The following is a 20802-nucleotide window of genomic DNA, read 5'->3' as shown; positions in this document are numbered from 1 at the left end:
ATTTCTCAAGTCGCTCCTGACACGACAAAAAAATAATCAGACTAACAAAATTAAGTTCATTGCAACAATATAGTAACATCAACAAATCACAGTACAAAATACTTTAAATATGGAAACCTATTGCATGACCTTAGGCAATTCACATCCTCTTGGCCTTGGAGCAAGGCAATGACAAACTTATTCAAAACAAAGCTTGCTAAGAAAATACTGCAGTAACACCCTTAGTTAGAAATGACTTTAAGGTGCATGGCAAAGAAAATGTTTCCTGTTCACTTTTGCCCCCTCCCTGTATTTGTGCTATAAATTTATGTCTTGGGTGGTTGAACAGACAGCATTACTCCAGTGTGTGTTCCAAGGTTTCCGGAGCTGGCTGCATGTACTGACACCAGTGTTCCTCTAAAGAGGCATCTAGCTAATGTAACTGCAAAGGGAAAACTGTTCATTCATGCCAAATTACTCTCTTATACTTTGGATGTGTAAATTTGGTTGTATATGATTGGAAAGCACTCTTAATATCCAGGCTAATGTGTGCAGCCGAAATCATGTGATGTATTGCATTTGGGTGATAATGATAGTACATGGAGCACATGTACTTTACTTACTTACTTACTTACTTACTTATTTATTTCTGGTATTTATACCCCGCCCTTCTCAACCCCCTTGTGGGGGGGGGGGGGGACTCAGGGTGGCTTCCAGCTAGCACATATTTGATGCCTACAAGTAAACATAATAAAATATACATCAAAATAAAAAATATGATTAAAACACTAAGTTAATACAATAAAATCTACTAAAAAGAGAAAACTAGTCTGGTGGCCATTGTCTCGCTGAGTTCTGTAGTTGGTGACTCCATTAAGCTCGTCCATAATCCATTTCCATAGCAATTATCTTCATTGTCATCGTCAAGTCTGCAGAGATTTCCCAAAGGCCTGGTCCCATATCCATGTTTTTAACTTCCTTCTAAAGGAGAAGAGGGATGAAGATGACCTAATTTCCCGGGGAGCGAATTCCACAGGCAGGAGGCCACCACCGAGAAGGCCCTGTCCCTCGTCCCCGTCAGCCGTTTGTGACAGAGGCGGGGCCGAGAGCAGAGCCTCTCCAGAAGATCTTTAACTCCTAGGTGGGACATAGAAGGAGATACATTCAGACAGGTATGCTGGGCCGGAACCATATAGGGTTTTATAGGTCAAAACCAGCACTTTGAATTGTGCTCGGAACTGGATTAGCAGACGGTGGAGCTGTGGCCTTCTCAGTGGTGCCCCCCCCCCCCAGCTATGGAACACCCTCCCTAGGGACATTAGATCGGCCCCCTCCTTCCTGACATTTCGAAAGAGAGTTAAGACCTGGCTGTTTGAGCAGGCATTTGCAGACGCAGTATAAGTGATTGAGACTCATGGAACAACAGGACGATGCAATGGAAAATGATTTTAATGATGAGAACTGTACTTTATTATTTTTATTGTTAATTGTTTATTGTTTTTATACGGTTTATACTATATGCAATTGTTTTTGACTGTATTTTATCTTGTGTGACATTGATTGCCAAATGTAAACTGCCTCAAGTTGCCTCCGGGCTGAGAGGGGCGGTATACAAGCATAGTAAATAAATAAATAAATAAATAAATAAATAAATAACAGAGGAATGGTATCCTCTCTGTATGACACTCCCATGAGTAGTTTAACTGCTGCCCGTTGGACTAGTTGAAGTTTCCAAACAGTCTTCAAAGGCAACCCCATGTAGAGCGCGTTGCAGTAATCTATTTGGGATGTAACCAGAGCATGGACCACTGTGGCCAGATCAGACTTCCCAAGGTACGGGTGCAGCTGACACACAAGTTTTTATTGTGAAAAAACTCCCCTGGCCACCGCCGAGACCTGGGATTCCAGGCTCAGCAATGAGTCCAGGATCACTCCCAAGCTGCGAACCTGTGTCTTCAGGGGGAGTGTAACCTCATCTAACAAAGGCTGTAACCTTATGCTCCGTTTGGCCTTACGACTGACCAGTAGGACCTCTGTCTTGTCTGGATTCAATTTCAGTTTGTTAGCTCTCATCCAGTCCGACACAGCTGCCAAGCACCGGTTCAGAGTCTGGAGAGCCTCCTTGGTAACAGGTGGGAAGGAGTGACGTCATCTGCATAAACACCTCATTCCGAAACACCAGAGGGTTCATGTGGATGTTAAACAACATCAGGGACAGTACTGAACCCTGAAGAACTCTACACAGCAATGGTTGTGGGGACGAACAGGTGTCACCCAGTAACACCTTCTGGGGCCGTCCCTCAAGAAAGGACCAGAGCCACTGCAGAACAGTACCTCCAAGTCCCATGTCTGTGAGGCATCTCAGAAGGATACCATGGTTGATGGTATCGAAGGCCGCCACGAAGTCCAGCAGAACTAACAGGAACACATTCCCCCTGTCTAGTTCCCAGCGAAGATTATCTCTGTTATACAAGCCAGAAAATTCAAAAAAGGAAATTAACATAGAGTTTTCATCTTGTAGGTAAAATGATTCAGCACATGAGAGTTGGATTTATGAACAATGTTTTCATGATATCTAATTACATGGATATGTAATTTTAAATTTCTGCTAAAACACTGCATAAAATTTTTTATAGACAATTGTTTTGGTGACACCCCCCTCAAGGTGTCCCCTGGTGCTGCTTGCATGCACTGCACCTCTCGGGAGTATTTATAACCGGTAAATCACAACCGTTCTTTTTGATTATTGCAAACAGTAATTAAGTTTGTGTTGTTAACCACCTAAAAGGCAGTGAAATTACCTAGTGACCAATCGTTCAGAGGCATGAAACATTGCCCTAAGATAACAGAAAAAAGATTGACCACTTTTTGTGGCACTTTGATTCTACTGTTTGTAATTTCTTGTCTAAATATTCCTGGTTTTTTTATCTGTGTGTGTATCTTTCAATAAATGGTCTGAGATTGCACATTCAACCTCTTTTTGAAAAACTTGGGCTATGCTATATTTAATTTTTAAATGAGAAAATGTCTAATTTCATAATTTCAGACTACAGGGATGCTGATACAACTACTATAGCTGTTTACTTGGTGACAATTTATTAATACAGCTGGTAATTGATATTTTGAACCTCCCTTCACCTCTATTCAAGTAATGTAGCAATGGCCCAACTGCTTAGGAATGTTTCCCCCCACATTTTCTTTGTAGGTAAATGTAAAAGTTTTCCCCTGACATCAAGTCCAGTCATGTCCGACTCTGGGGTGTGGTGCTCATCTCCATTTCTAAGCTGAAGAGCCAGCATTGTCTGTAGACACCTCCAAGGTCATGTGGCCGGCATGACTGCATGGAGCGCCATTACCTTCCCGCCAGAGCGGGAAGGTAAGGATCTACCTATTGATCTACTGACATTTGCATGTTTTCAAACTGCTAGGTTGGTAGAAGCTGGGGCTTACAGCAGAAGCTTACGCCGCTCCCCGGATTCAAACCTATGACCTTTCGGTCAACAAGTTTAGCAGCTCAGTGGTTTAACCCACTGCGTCACCAGGAACTCCTCTGTAGTTCTCTTTGTAGTTGTCTAAACGTATCTTCCCTTATGAACCATCTAGGACAGGGGTAGGGAACCTTCGGCCCTCCAGGTGTGGTGGACTTCAACTCCCACAATTCCTTGAGGCTCGGCATTCGCCCCAAAGGCTTACACGAGCCTCAAGGAATTGTGGGAGTTGAAGTCCACCACACCTGGAGGGTCGAAGGTTCCCTACCCCTGATCTAGGACCTTGAGATCGTCCGGAGAGGCTCTGCTCTCGGCCCCGCCTTCGTCACAGGTACGTTTGGCGGGGACGAGAGACAGGGCCTTTTCAGCGGTGGCTCCCCGGCTATGGAACGTCCTTCCCAGAGAGATTAGATCTGCTCCCTCCCTCTTAATGTTTTGGAAGCAACTCACAACTTGGGTGTTTGAGCAAGTGTTCACAAACACAGAGTAACGGATACAAACAACTGATATAGGAACGGATAACTGACAATGGAATTGGACAATGCTTGACAATAAGGAGACGGCAATGATGTTTTTATTGCTGTTGTGATTTATGTAATTTTAATGTTTTTAAATTGTATTATGATACTATGTATACTGTTTTGTTGGAAACCACCTTGAGTCGCCGATAGGCTGAGAAAGACGGTATATAAATACAGTAAATAAATAAATAAATAAATAAATAACTTCCAAAAAAACTAACTTGCTTCTTCCTGTCGCATTAAATGCAGTTAGAGGAAGGTTTTTCCCCAAGTACTGTTGCAACCAATATAAGAGGCAAACTTTGTAGATATTTGATTTTATCTTCCTCTGATGCCACAGTTAATGAAGTTTTATCAACTCCCTTTTATTATAGCTATCCAAAAATGTAACATTTAATAGGATCATAAAGGTTTAATGCAACTCAGTGCTGTCCTGAATTTTAAAAACGATTTTTAAAGATAGACAAGTAGATCAGAAGTTATTTTATAAAGTGAATTTTAAGAAACTCTTTTAATATTCATCCAAGCCCCAGAGTGCAAACATGTTTATAGTTACTTGCTAGGGATGTGCTGTGATTCATTCCTTTGCCTTTCTCTTTTATTTATTAATTAGTTCTCTACAAACAGTGAATTTACACTCTTATTGGGTAGGTCAGGGAGTTAATATATAGAACTTGAGATACTTGTAGAACATAAGCTACTCTTTCATAGAATCATAGAATCATAGAATCAAAGAGTTGGAAGAGACCTCATGGGCCATCCAGTCCAACCCCCTGCCAAGAAGCAGGAATATTGCATTCAAATCACCCCTGACAGATGGCCATCCAGCCTCTGTTTAAAAGCTTCCAAAGAAGGAGCCTCCACCACACTCTGGGGCAGAGAGTTCCACTGCTGAACGGCTCTCACAGTCAGGAAGTTCTTCCTCATGTTCAGATGGAATCTCCTCTCTTGTAGTTTGAAGCCATTGTTCCGCATCCTAGTCTCCAGGGAAGCAGAAAACAAGTTTGCTCCCTCCTCCCTGTGGCTTCCTCTCATATATTTATGCATGGCTATCACATCTCCTCTTAGGCTTCTCTTCTTCAGGCTAAACATGCCCAGCTCCTTAAGCCGCTCCTCATAGGGCTTGTTCTCCAGACCCTTGATCATTTTAGTCGCCCTCCTCTGGACACATTCCAGCTTGTCAATATCTCTCTTGAATTGTGGTGCCCAGAATTGGACACAGTATTCCAGGTGTGGTTTAACCAAAGCGGAATAGAGGGGTAGCATGACTTCCCTAGACCTAGACACTATGCTCCTATTGATGCAGGCCAAAATCCCATTGGCTTTTTTTGCCGCCACATGACATTGTTGGCTCATGTTTAACTTGTTGTCCACGAGGACTCCAAGATCTTTTTCACACATACTGCTCTCGAGCCAGGCATTGTCTCCCATTCTGTATCTTTGCATTTTGTTTTTCTTGCCAAAGTGGAGTATCTTGCATTTGTCAATGTTGAACTTCATTTTGTTAGTTTTGGCCCATCTCTCTAATCTGTCAAGATCGTTTTGAATCCTGCTCCTGTCCTCTGGAGTATTGGCTATCCCTCCCAATGTGGTGTCTTCTGCAAACTTGATGATCCTGCCTTCTGGCCCTTCATCTAAGTCATTAATAAATGTTGAACAGGACCGGGCCCAGGACAGAGCCCTGCTTGTGGCACTCCGCTCGTCACTTCTTTCCAGGATGAAGAGGAAGCATTGGAGAGAATCACCCTCTGGGTTCATCCATTTAACCAATTACAGATCCACCTCACTGTAGTGTTGCCTAGCCCACTTTGGACTAGTTTGTTTGCCAGAAGGTCATGGGGGACCTTGTCGAAGGCCTTACTGAAATCCAGGTACGCTACATCCACGGCATTCCCTGCATCTTTCAAGTTTAACAAGTATTTACAAATTCATTTCCACTGTTCTTTTACCTCCATAATGTTCATTTGAGTCAGATTTCAATCTAGTAAGGTAGGAAGGCCTAAAGATGGTAGTTTATGTACTGGTAACCTCAAGGTTGGACATTTGTAGTGTGTTGTACATTGGGCTACCTCTGTATTGAGTTTTGAAACTCCAATTGGTTCAAAATATGGCTAAAATCACTCCTCTGGTTGCCAATTAGTTTTCAAGCAAAGTACTAAATGTGGGTTCTTATCTTCAAAACCCTACATGGTTTGGGTCCAGGTTATGTACAGGATCACCTTCTCCCATTCAATCTGCCCCTTAGAATACTGAAATCCTCTGCAGGGCAGCTATTCCGAGCAGCCATAACCCGACTGGCAACTGTCTCCCAAAGGATTTTTTCATCGACTGCCCCAAGACTGTGGAAGAAAAAGAACTCAACTGGAATGACCTGCCAGAAAAGCTTTGACAGCTAAATTAAAGACCTGTCTCTTCCAGTAGGTGTACCCAGTCAAGTATAACTTAGGAATTTAAAATTACATTTTATTAATAAAAATGATTTTAAGGTGTTTTATCCTTATGTCTGTCTTTTAACATAGGATTTTCATGATCTTGTGTATTTTTATCTATGCATTTTAAGTGTTTTGTACCCACCTCTAGCCTTGAGGAGAGGTGGATAACAAAATCATCATCATAATCATCATCAGGTCTAGAGGAACTTTTAAAGTTAAGACTATTTCAGAGGAACAGGAATGCATACCTTCTATGCTTGTTGGTCAGGCATAGTCATGGAAGTATTGTCGAAGGCTTTCATGGCCAGAATCACTGGGATGTTGTAGGTTTTTCCGGCTATATGGCCATGGTCTAGAGGAATTCTTTCCTGACATTTCGCCTGCATCTATGGCAAGCATCCTCAGAGGTAGTGAGGTAGTGAGGTCTGTTGGAACTAGGAAAAGGGGTTTATATATCTGTGGAATGACCAGGGTGAGACAAAGGACTCTTGTCTCCTGGAGCTAGGTGTGAATGTTTCAACTGATCACCTTGATTAGCATATAATGGCTTGACAGTGCCTAGAGCAAACTTTTGTTGAGAGGTGATTAGATGTCCTTGTTTGTTTCCTCTCTGTTGTTGTGCTGTTCTAATTTTAGAGTTTTTTAATATTGGTAGCCAGGTTTTGTTCATTTTCATGGTTTCCTCCTGTTGATCAGGCATAGTCATTACATAGTGTAACTGACACAGCATTGAATGAAATCATTGGTCCATTTAGCCAAGAATTGGCAGCTTTGACTCTTCATAAAATCACCGGCACAAATCGTACCTTGCCAGACATCTAGGCACTTTTTGGTGTCTCCCACCCAAGCACTAGTAACTAGACAAACCTATTCCCCATACCTTGGGAAGTCTGACTTGGCCACGGTAGTCCATGCTCTGGTTACATCCCGTATAGACTACTGCAATGCGCTCTATGTGGGGCTGCCTTTGGAGACTGTTTGGAAGCTTCAAATGGTCCAACGGGCAGCAGCCAGGTTGTTAACAGGAGTGGTGCTCAAGGAGCACACAACTCCACTGTTGCACAAGCTCCACTGGTTGCCAGTTTGCTATCGGGCACAAATCAAAGTGTTGGCTTTATCCTTTAAAGCAGGGGTGCTCAAACTTTTTAAACAGAGGGCCAGGTCACAGTCCCTCAAACTGTTGGAGGGCCGGATTATAATTTGAAAAAATAAAACATGAATGAATTCTTATGCACACTGCACATATCTTATTTGTAGTGCAAAATTCACTTAAAAATAATACAATAATTAAAATGAAGAACAATTTAACAAATGTAAACTTGTTAGTATTTCAATGGGTAGTGTGGGCCTACTTTTGGCTGATGAGCTAGGATTGTTGTTGTTATTGTTTTATGCCTTCAAGTTGTTTCAGACTTAGGTTGACCCTGAGGGAGGGCTGGGTAAATGACCTCGGAGGGCCGCATCCGGCCCCCGGGCCTTAGTTTGAGGACCCCTGCTTTAAAGCCCTAAACGGTTCCGGCCCAGTTTACCTGTCCAAACGCATCTCTCCCTATGAACCATATAGGCGCTTAAGATCATCTGGTGAGGCCCTGCTCTCAGTCCCGTCCCCTTCACAGATGCAATTGGCAGGAACAAAAGATTAGGCCTTCTCAGTGGTGGCCCTTTGGCTATGGAACGCCCTCCCTAGGGATATTAGATCAGCCCCCTCCTAACATTTTGAAAGAGAGTCAAAACCTGGCTGTTTGAGCAAGCATTTCCAGGCACAGTGTAACAGACTAATTGAGATCCATTGAATGATTGGACGATGGGATGGAAAAATGATTTTAGTGATGAGACGCTGAGGACTTGTGTCTTATGGTTTTTATTGTTTTATTTCTTTTATATGGTTTATATAGAGCCGTTCAGCAGTGGAACTCTCTGCCCCGGAGTGTGGTGAAGGCTCATTCTTTGGAAGCTTTTAAACAGAGGCTGGATGGCCATCTGTCAGGGGTGATTTGAATGCTTCTTGGCAGGGGGTTGGACTGGATGGCCCATGAGATCTCTTCCAACTCTATGATTCTATGATTCTATGTAATGTTTTTAACTGTATTTATGTGTTTGGAGGCATTGACTGGTGACTGTAAACCGCCTCGAGTCGCCTCCAGGCTGGTAAATAAATAAATAAATAAATAAATAAATAAATTCAGCTTGTTGCTATAAAAATATCATCCAATCAAAATAGGGAGTTGGGAAAACAGTTTCTTGGTAAGCTTCAGAGAGCTATTCTAAAATTTAGCATAAATATCAGTGTATTGGAAGGCAAGTGTAAACAGAGAGAATAGAATTATAAGATAACTAGCTGTGCCCTGCCACGCATTGCTGTGGCCTATAGTAAAACTTATCAAAGTTGAGGTAGATATCTGGACTATTATGAAAGAGAGGTACCTACCTATTCCTTCCCCCTTTTCCTCCCCCTTTCTCTCCTTTCTTCCTTCTCTACCTCTTTCTTTCTTTCCTTCTTTCACTACTTGGTTTCATCCTTCTCTCTTTCCTTCATTCCCTCCCCCTTTCTTCCTTTGCCTTTCTTCCCTCCCTGTTTGCTTCCTTCTTTCTCTTTTTATTTCCTTTTATTTCACCACCATCATAACAATAACAATAATGCAATGCATTGCCTCTGGGACCTGACACCTCTCCCATTCCCCCAGGGTCTAATAGGAATTATAGCATAATAATAATAGAAATAACAACCTTTACCCGCCACGTGTTGCTGTGGCCAACCTTCCCACTTTCTCTCCTTCTTTCCCTCCTTCCTTCCTTCCTTCCCTCCCATCTTTCCTTCTCCTCTTCCTTCTCTATCTCTTTCCTTCCTTCCCCCTTTTTCTTTCTCTTCTGGTCTCTTTTCTTCCTTCTCTCTTTCCTTCTTTCCTTCCCTCCCTCTTTCTCTACATCTTCCCCCTTCCTTCACTCCCTCTTTCCTTCCTTCATTCCCTTTTTTCTTTCCTTCTCTCCTTCCTTCCTTCCCCCTTTTTCTTTCTCTTCTGGTCTCTTTTCTTCCTTCTCTCTTTCCTTCTTTCCTTCCCTCCCTCTTTCTCTACATCTTCCCCTTTCCTTCACTCCCTCTTTCCTTCCTTCATTCCCTTTTTTTTCTCCTTCCTTCCTTCCATCCCCCTTTTTCTTTCTCTTCTGGTCTCTTTTCTTCCTTCTCTCTTTCCTTCTTTCCTTCCCTCCCTCTTTCTCTACATCTTCGCCCTTCCTTCACTCCCTCTTTCCTTCCATCATTCCCTTTTTCCTTTCCTTCTCTCCTTCCTTCCTTCCCCCTTTTTCTTTCCCTTCCTCTGTCTCTCATTTCTTCCTCTACCTCTTTCCTTCCTTCCCCCTTTTTCTTTCTCTTCTGCTGTCTCTCTTTTCTTTCCTTCCATCTTTCCTTTTCTTTCCTTTTCTTCTTCCTTCTTTCTCAAACTTTCCTTCCTTCCCCCTTTTTCTTTACCTCCCTTTCTCTTTCTTCCTTCTTTCCTTCCTTCCTGTCTTTCCTGGATTTTGACAGGGTGGGAAGGGGCAGGGTGGGGTTTGGAGGTGGCGTGAAGTAAAAGGAGGTAAGATTGGGGCAGGGGAGTGATGGAGCGTGGGGTTGCGTGTGTGTGTGCGGCGGGGGGGGAGTGGGGTTGCATGTGTGTGTGTGGCGGTGGGGGAATGATGGAGCGTGGGGTTGTGTATGTGTGTGCGGTGGCGGGGGGAGTGATGGAGCGTGGGGTTGCGTGTGTGTGTGCGGCGGCGGGGGGAGTGATGGAGCGTGGAGTTGTGTGTGTGTGTGCGGCGGTGGGGGGGGAGTGATGGAGCGTGGGGTTGCGTGTGTGTGTGCGGCGGCGGGGGGAGTGGGGTTGCGTGTGTGTGTGCGGCGGCAGAGGGAGTGATGGAGCGTGGGGTTGCGTGTGTGTGTGCGGCGGCAGGGGGAGTGATGGAGCGTGGGGTTGTGTGTGTGTGTGCGTGCGGCAGGGTGTGTGTGTGCGGGAAGCAGCGCGGCGGGGCTTGGAGTGGTCATGGCTTCCGCAGAGGGAACGTTGGCCGGAAGACTGTGTGTGCGCGCCAGGGAACTTGCGGCTGGGCACCAATGCGCATGCTCAGTTGTTTTGCCGTTTTATGAGTGTGTTGTTGTGTTGTTTTTCATTTTGAGTAGATATGTTTGTACCTTGTGGGTTGTGTTATGGGCATGGGAATTTTGGTTAAGTTTCGTTGGGGGGTTTGTGAGTTTTGTTGTTTTGCCGTTTTGTGAGTGTGTTGTGTTGTTTTTCATTTTGAGTAGATATGTTTGTACCTTGTGGGTTGTGTTATGGGCATGGGAATTTTGGTTAAGTTTCGTTGGGGTTTTTTGAGTTTTGTTGTTTTGCCGTTTTGTGAGTGTGTTGTTGTGTTGTTTTTCATTTTGAGTAGATATGTTTGTACCTTGTGGGTTGTGTTATGGGCATGGGAATTTTGGTTAAGTTTCGTTGGGGTTTTTTGAGTTTTGTTGTTTTGCCGTTTTGTGAGTGTGTTGTTGTGTTGTTTTTCATTTTGAGTAGATATGTTTGTACCTTGTGGGTTGTGTTATGGGCATAGGAATTTTGGTTAAGTTTCGTTGGGGGGTTTGTGAGTTTTGCTGTCCGGTTGAACCAACCTAACAGATTTATATATATATAGATCAGTTATGTATTAGTACATCCCATTATATTTCCATCAGAGGTAAATCTGAATGCAAGTTAAAGTGTCTCCCAGTGACATTAATGGATATAAAAGTTCTTAACTTAAACTGGAATTGAAAACAGAAATAAAAAGTAAGATCTGGACCTTGTCAATGGATTCCCATGTTTCTCAACCTTCCTAATGCCGTGACCCTTTGATACAGTTCTTCATGTCGTGGTGACCCCCAACCATCAAATTATTTTTGTTGCTACATCATAACTGCAATTTTGCTAGTGTTATGAATCCTAATGTAAATATCCAATAAGCAGGATGTATTTTAATTCACATTTGGCACAAATATCCAATATGCCCAAATTTGAATACTGGTGAGGTTGAGGGGATTGATTTTGTCATTTGGGAGTTGTAGTTGCTGGGATTTATACAATCAAAGAGCATTCTGAACTCCATCAATGATAGAATTGAGCCAGTCTTGGCACACCAAACTTCCAGAAAATACTGGAAGAGTTTGGTGGGCATTGACCTTGAGTTTGGGAGTTGTAGTTCACCTGCACCCAGAAAGCACTGTGGAGTCAAACAACAATGGATCTGGACCAAAGTTGGCACGAATATTCAATATCCCCAAACTGGTGGGGTTTGGGGAAAATAGACCTTGACATTAGGGAGTTGTAGTTGCTGGGATTTATAGTTCACCTACGATAAAAGAGCCCCTTGAATCCAACCACACCTGGTGTTAGACCACACCTGGAAAATTGTGTCCAATTCTGGGCACCACAATTCAAGAGAGATATTGACAAGCTGGAATGTGTCCAGAGGAGGGCGACTAAAATGATCAAGGGTCTGGAGAACAAGCCCTATGAGGAGCGGCTTAAGGAGCTGGGCATGTTTAGCCTGAAGAAGAGAAGGCTGAGAGGAGATATGATAGCCATGTATAAATATGTGAGAGGAAGCCACAGGGAGGAGGGAGCAACCTTGTTTTCTGCTTCCCTGGAGACTAGGGCATGAAACAATAGCTTCAAACTACAAGAGAGGAGATTCCATCTGAACATGAGGAAGAACTTCCTGACTGTGAGAGCCGTTCAGCAGTGGAACTCTCTGCCCTGGAGTGTTTTTGAGGCTCCTTCTTTGGAAGCTTTTAAACAGAGGCTGGATGGCCATCTGTCAGGGGTGATCCGAATGCAATATTCCTACTTCTTGGCAGGGGGTTGGACTGGATGGCCCATGAGGTCTCTTCCAACTCCTGGATTCTATGATTCTATGATTCTAACCAATGATACAATTGGGCCAAACTTCACACACAGAACCCCCGTGACCAAGAGAAAATACTGTGTTTTCTGATGGTCTTTGGTGGACCCTCTGACACCCCCTCATGACCCTTCCAGGGGTCCCAATCCCCAGGTTGAGAAACACTGTCATAACTAAAGCATGGAAAGCTTTTGAGAACATTTCAGTCCAAAAGTAGACAAATAGATATAGTTCCTAGCTTTTTCAGAAAAACTAACACATAAGATAAGACTGGCAAGAGAAGACATCACAAAAAGATATGTTTGACACTGGTTGAAGCTGCTTATTACTTATATTAATTTAGTCCTTAACCTCAGTTGAAAATGTAGTTCCGAAAGTGATACAGAGCAGTGTTTCTAATTGGGGGTGAGGGAAACTATCAGGATCCCCACCCTCCAAACATGCCAGGGATTGTGACTGTATTTGTAGCCATTGACTACAGCTGCTTCTTTCTCTCTTGGAAACTTGTTGGGGATCATCAGCCAAGAGCTTGCAGACTGGCTCTGTTCCATAGGCCATCACTTTGATTAGCACTGACATATAGGCTGCCAGAGCATGGGAAATGTACTTTGCTGGACACCATTCACTAGGGCCACTAGTCATGCCAGCTAGAGATTTGTATAGGAAGCAGCATTTCCTGCATGGAAATATTATTTTTCATATATAGTATAAAACAACAACAACAACAACAGCACTTTATTTATAACCCACTCTATGAAGGGAATCAGGGTGGTTTCCAAAATATAGCATAAATGACAAACATTCATTGCCAAAAACCAACAAATAGCAGTCACGATGAAACATGAAATAAAATAAAATAAATATAGCTTATAAACTGAAATTAACCGAGGATAAACTAAATAAACATAATATAGTATTTATTTATTTATTTATTTATTTACAGTATTTATATTCCGCCCTTTTCACCCCACAGGGGACTCAGGGAGGATTACAATGTACATATATGCCAAACATTCAATGCCAGTTTTGAAATACAACGTATACAGACATACACAGAGGCTATTTTTACTTTTTCTGGCCACCAGGGGAGCTGTCGCTTTCATCACCGGCCTGAGTCTCTCGTTGGAGGTGAGAAGAAGTTCTAAATAAATAAAATCATCCATCTGAAGTACTTCCGCATTCCCCACATGCTTTTGCTGGAGTGCTTTGCTGGAGTCTTTTTTATGGCCTCATAAATTAGTTAATTTAGCTTCCCCACACAAGGTGGTACCTAATTTTCCTACTTGACAGATGCAACTGTCTTTCGGGTTGCAAAGGTCGACAACAGGCTACACAATTGGTTGGAAGCCCACTCCAACCCGGACTGGCTTCGAACTCATGACCTTTTAGTCAGAGTGATCTTAATGCAGCTGACACTCAGCCAACTGCACCACAATCCTGGTAGTATAATAAATATAATAGAGTATAAACATATAAAGTATTTCCGTCACAGAAAATATGATTATCTGTGCAAAACAACCATGAATTTTGTGCAGGATAAGCTCTAAATTATGAATTTTGAGCAGAATTGTGAATTTTATCCAAATTAGTTCTAAATAGTCTTTTAAAAACTGTTTGGTTTCTAAACATGTTATTTTAGTGAAAAGAAAATTTCTGAAATTACTTGTTGCAACCTTCAATAAGAAATGTAATGAAGATTTACATCCCTACATTTTAAATAGAGCTGCACAAACTTTTCCATTCTGGGACCACATTTAGGAAATGCTAGAGTTGTTGCCGTACCCACAAATGTCATTTTGTACCCAGTTAAACATTCTCCTGACGTCCATACAAAGCACAATTCAGTTCTATGCAATTCTAACCATAAATACATTATAAGGCAATGGTGTTTGGCAATTTATTTATTTATTTACAATATTTCTATCCCGCCCTTCTCAACCCCCGAGGGGGGACTCAGGGCGGCTTACAAACCAGCCACAATTCGAAGTCTCAATATAATACAAATATAAACACAAATAGCAACGGTTTAAAACAGTAAATAAAACACAATATAACCTTAAAATACGAGCCTACACAATATTATTGGCCACTAGTTCAAACACCCTGCTCTTTAAATACTGTTCAGGTGTTTAGATAAGTTCAAAGAACAAGGTATTTAAAGTTTAAATGCCTTTAAACCACTCTTAGCTCTGATGGTCGGTGAGAGATAAGACCAGATTTTCTGGCTTAGCACGGAAAAGAGGCACCTCCACACTCCCCCAGCCATTGACCCCAATCTGGATCACCACACTAAGTTGATCATAGGGAAAGCGGGCTAAGGGGACACAATTCAGTTTGGCATTGTCTCAAGCTGTAGGGTCTGTGTTGTTGATCTAGAAGTGCAAAGTACTCATAGGTGCTGGGGTTGCAACAATATAAAGAAAACTTATCAGTGAAACAAGCAAACATAAATACCTTTCAAAAATAATATCTTGTACAGTATAATAAATAGAACAATAATGGGTGATAACCTAGAATGCTTGGAAGTTATATATATTTTCTCTACAACTTCATGATTATATGATACATCTTGAAAATCCTAAGACATTGTTATGAATGGAATTTTGTATTACAGTATTAAAGCAATTTATAGCAGAAGCATTCTGTTATATAGCTTACATAATCATGAATATTTTTTTACAGTTGGCCCCCTACATTTGTGGGTTAAACTTTCATGAATCTGATTATTCACATACCCATTTGCCTCTGCCTCCACTGATGCCATACACCATTGAAAGCCTTATGAGACTGAGAAAGGCTATGGACACATAATGAGGCTTGTAAGTCTCTATTGAAAGGGCAGCGGTTGAGGTGGCAGCAAGACCTGACAATGAAAGGATTCTGCTGCCTTGAATACATCTGTGATGAGTTGAATCAATGGATCATACTTTTCTGTGCATGCTAAGTATTGTCTGAAGTCCCTCAAAAATAACTTCTTCTTTTAAAGCCCTAGTATTAATATAATTGCCTAATATCAAGTCCCCTAATCTGCAGGATTATTAATGGTGGTTCTGTTTACCAACACCCAACAAAATATGTCTTTTCTGTATATTTTTTTCTAAATTATCTTTAATGGTTCATGTTGGAGGACTTAGAGCAGTGTTTCTCAACCTGGGGGTTGGGACCCCTGTGGGATCGTGAGGAGGTGTCAGAGGGGTCACCAAAGACCATCAGTATTTTCTGTTGGTCATGGGAAGTGTGGGAAGTTTGGCCCAATTCTGTCTTGGTAGGGTTCAGAGTGCTCTTTGATTGTAGGTGAACTATAAATCCCAACAACTACAACCCCCAAATGTCAAGGTCTGTATCCTCAAACTACATTGGTATTCACATTTGGGCATTTTGAATATTCATTCCAAGTTTGGTCCAGATCCATCATTGCTTGAGTCTACAGTGCTTTCTGAATGTAGGTGAACTACAACTCCAAAACTCATAGTCAATGCCCACCAAACCCTTCCAGTATGGGAGTTCTGGTTCCAAGTTTGGTTCAAGTCCATTGTTGGTAGAGTTCAAAAGGCTTAATAGGTTAACTATAAATCCCACCAACTACAATTCCCAAATGACAGAATCAACCCCTCCCCCTCCAACTCCACCAGTATTCAAATTTAGGTGTATTTGTGCTAAATTTGGTCCAGTGAATGAAAATACATCCTGCATATCAGATATTTACATTACAATTCATAACAGTAGCAACATTACAGTTATGAAGTAACAACAAAAATAATTTTATGGTTGGGGGTCACCACAACATGAGGAACTGTATTAAGGGGTCCTGATATTAGAAAGGTTGAGAACCACTGACTAATAATAATAATAATAATCCTTTATTTATACCCCGCTACCATCTCCCGAAGGACTCGGTGTGGCTTACAAGAGGCCGAGCCCAATTACATCAGTAAAACACAACAACAACAATACAATAACAAGGAACTCACAAGGAAGCAAAAACATTAACAATAACACTGCGGTGCATTAAAACCTATGGCAGGGCCAAATGTAATAATTAAAATCTTTAAAAGTGCTGGGCATTGAAGACTTAGAGGACTTCAATAGAGATCACAATTACCTGAAATTTTGCATAGCACCATGAAGTCAGGGTACATATCTCTTTTGGAATACTAGTACACTCATATTTGTTCAAAATGAGATATCTCGGAGATGGGATCTAAGTTTAAACACAAAAATAATTTATGTTTTATATACACCTTACATACTTGGTCTGAATGCAATTTTATATACAATATGTTTAATAAGTGTGTGCATGAAACAAAATATATGTATGTTAAAACACCAGAAAGCAAAGACGTCATTAACCCAACCAACCATGCAAACAAATTTGGATTTTGGAATTCTGGAATAAGGGATGCTCAATCTGTATCAACAATTAAAATTTCTTTAAAAGATTAAAAGAAATAGAATCAGATGGAATGGGGAGGAAAACAGCAATACAAGTGGCATCATCAAGGAATGCTATTATATATACCACTCCATTTATTTTGCATTTTTCTGCATCTGCGGTTCTGGTCAATTTGGCAGAAAGGCAGCTGTGTACTGACTTCATAAAATATTGTTGATACTCTCTTGCAACCTAGTGTCAGTATTATGTGTACATAGCAAGTGATTAGCAAATCTTTCATGACCAAACAAGGGATAAAGGAAAGTAATTAAGGCAAGATATGACAGATGTCATTTTTAAAATAAATTAATTATTCATGGAAAAAGAGTTGTGAGTAATGCCATATAGTAAACAATTTCTATTAATATGTAACATATAAATCAGGTTGAAAAGAGGCCACAATATGTCATGGCAGAACCAGTATGATTTTATGTCACAGCACCTAACATACATGTTTCCAGTTCAGAAATACATTTTAACTGGAAATAACAAGACCTTGATGGGTGAGATTTTTTTCAACTTACTTTTCATCCCTCAGACTTAGAGCATGCAACGAGTATCATGAGGACCAGTAAATCCTCATTCAGCCTGACAGCAAAAGTAATCCAAGATATTGACTTGGACACAGTAATCTTTTGGATGGTGCCACTGAAGTGGGATGCTGTATCATATGGATCTGGTTTTAGTAATGTCCTGTCTACTATTTTTACATCTGTAGCTAATTGATTTCTCATATCACTTTATATATCTAACTTACAGTTGACTTTAACTTGATGAAAACTAGATGCTTTGATAGGAACCTAATAATCCAAAAAAATAGGATTTCTGTTGAGGTCAATGGGACTGGGGTTACTGGGAGATCGCTGTGTGTGTGTGCATGGGTGTTTTAACTATGTGTCCAAAATCTTTTAACAAGTTGACACATTCTGTGTGGAGTTGCTTTTAAAGAGCATTTGAAAACTTCAGCTGATCCAAAGAACTGCAGGCAGAAGTTTACTGTGGTTGGCTATAGGGGACACACATCTCCCTTACTGCAACAGTTCTGTAGTTGCTATTCTGTTTCTGATCACAATTCAAAGTGTGAAATATGGACTCACAGAGTTTTTTATGGCTTGGTCCAGACTCTCTGAAGGACCATATCATCCCATCATTTAATGTTCTTTCAATCTCACCAGCTTGGTAGGCATGTTTGCTGTGACTGCCTCAATGGGCCTTCTCCATGACTGCTCCCGTTCTGAGGATGGCTCCTTTTTTGCTATCCTTTCAGCAGCAAGGTAAGACCTTTTCACTCCAGTAGGTTTTTTTTTCTTTTTACAAGAAAGGGTCAGTGTAGAACCCTACACTGTGATTTCACCATCTGCAAGAACCATGGGTTTGGAAGCCTAGTTACATCTAGCTTTCCAGAAGGCCGAACGAGACACACGGTTGAAGGAGAAATTAAAGGTTTATTCTCAATGACCAGAGAGGATGTCAGCAGAGAAAGCACTCCAAAGAACTGACATACCGCAATTGCAAATTCAGAATATTTATTACATTTATTACATTTCGACAGTGGCGCACTATCTCCTGATTGGCTCAGAAGACATCCAGCTATGATCTGTTCTGTGACTGCTCCGGGTTTCCTTCAGTGTTGGTTATTTCTTCCTTTATTTATTTATTTTATTTATTTAGACCTTTTATATACCGGTCTTCTCACCTCCGGAGAGGGACTCAGGCCGGTTTAAAACAAGATTCATGAACAGTAGTTTAAAAACATCACACCCCATAACAATCCAATACATAAAATACATTAAAAAGCAATCATATACTTACATAAGGCCAAGTCATCAAAGAGAAAACAAAATTCATTTGGCCGGGAAACTTTAATAAACTGTCATTGGTTATTTTGAAGTGTCTGTTTGTTTATTGATCTGCGATCAGAAATAAGTGCAGTTTTTCAATCAATAATAACAACAACAACAACAACTACAACAACTACTTTAATTTTACACCCCGCCAACCATCTCCCCTAGGGGACTCGGGGCGGCTACAAGGGACACGTCCAAGATTACAATTAAAACACACATGTAAAACACTTTAACAGATAAAGTGTTAAACATCAGATAAAACAAATAACAACACAATTGAAAGCAATATAGGCTGAAAGAAACAGAGCTGAGGTACAGATTCAATGAGTGCAATACATTTTTTTACAGGAGCACAGGAAAGTGGAACAATACAGTAAACTGGACAGGAAATACTGTCAAGCACATGCCAGTGTAAAATGCGGGCTTTATGGGCTTTATGTCCCTTTTCTGGTGGGTACAAGGAAGTTAGTTCAAGATAAACAGTCAGTGCTTAGGGAGATGACCATCTCGATGGGCTTTGCAAGGGTTAGCCTGGGTGAAAGTATAGGAGAAGGAAACATCCCAAGGTCATATCAGATGGAGGCAGGAAAAGAACCCAGGATTCTGCTGCAAGTGTATTATGTGTTTCTCTCGCGTAGGAGGAGTCTGGTAATTTGAGGCATTGTTTCCTGCATCTGGGATATGTTAGGCAACATTCCAAAGATAATTCCTGAATAGGTTTCTGCAGGACAAAGGTGTGCACACTCGTATGTCTTAATATGGCCACATCTCATAATTCATATAATCCATGGAAAGTCATGGGTGACCTTGTCTTGGTCATACTCTCTCAGTCTCGGAGAAAGGAAAAGGCAATCAGTTCTGAACCACCCCCTAATAACTTCACTTTAGGTTCACTATAAGTTGAAAGCAACTTGAATGCACAGAACAATAATTAATTATTTTTATTCTTAAATTACCTTTTCAAATGCTTCTTATTATGTTTGTTTATTTATTCATTTATAGTATTTGTATTCAGCCCTTCTCACCCCGTAGGGGACGCAGGGCAGATCACAATGCACATACACATGGCAAACATACAATGCCATAGACTCACAACATATATACACTAGACAGACACGCACACATGTTGGTAGTTGAATGCTATGTTAATCACAACTTTATTTTCAACTTTGTGTTTTTCTTTGTAATCACTTCTACTTTGAAAGCCAGTTTCTCATGGAAAAAAGACATGCATAAAGCAAATGAATTGCTAAATCCTGCCATGTATAATACTGAAAGAATTATAACATGTCAAAATATGGTTCATATTCATTCCCTTTCACAGAGTCCTTTGAATAAAATTTACCAGGCTTTTTTCTGTATTAGGACTCAGTTTTGATGCCTAGCTGCAACTTTGTCAGTCTGTGGCTACGTCAAGAACCTTATCTCCTTTGACCATAAGCTGGCCCAACACATTTTGCTGTGCTCTTATCTGCCCACGTCAACCTGCATAGTACTCCCTGATGCAGTTCTCTCATTTTGCATATTGGTACAATCGTCCATGATGTTTTGTTTTCCAGCCGCATACAAAGATTTTTCCATGTAAATTCTTATGAACTGCTGAGAAAGAAGAGGTACAATCATGGATTATATATTTGCAAGGATTGGTTCACAGTGATCTCGTCAACAATGTTGCTGTAGAACAGGGGTCCTCAAACCAAGGGCATTTATCTGGCCTGCCGAGGAGGAGGCCTCCTTCTCAGTGGAATCGGTGTTGGCTCTGCTAACGCAGAGTGCCTTTCATTCTTTCAGTCTTCCCATCACACTGCATGCCAAGTTTGGTTGAATTCCATTGTTGGGGAATTCAGAATGCTCTTTGATTGCAGGAGTTACTGCAACTCCTACAAGTCTGAGTGTATTTTAACCAAACCTTTCCTGTATTTTCTGTTGGTCATGGGAGTTCTGTATGCCAAGTTTGGTTGAATTCCAATGCTGGGTCAGTTCAGAATGCTCTTTGATTGCAGGAGCTACTGCAACTCCCACATGTCTGAGTGTATTTCTCCCAAACCTCTCCAGTATTTTCTGCTGATACTGAAAAATAAAGTGCACCTACACTGCAGAATTAATGCAATTTGACACCAGTTTGACTGCCATAGTGTAATGCTATGGAATCTTGGGATTTAAAATTTTATAAGCTGTTTCACTTTTTCTGCTAAAAAGATCAAA

Source organism: Anolis sagrei, chromosome 1 (genome assembly GCF_037176765.1).
Source record: "Anolis sagrei isolate rAnoSag1 chromosome 1, rAnoSag1.mat, whole genome shotgun sequence".
NCBI classification, from domain to species: domain Eukaryota; kingdom Metazoa; phylum Chordata; class Lepidosauria; order Squamata; family Dactyloidae; genus Anolis; species Anolis sagrei.
Note: the sequence above shows the minus strand (reverse complement) of the source record.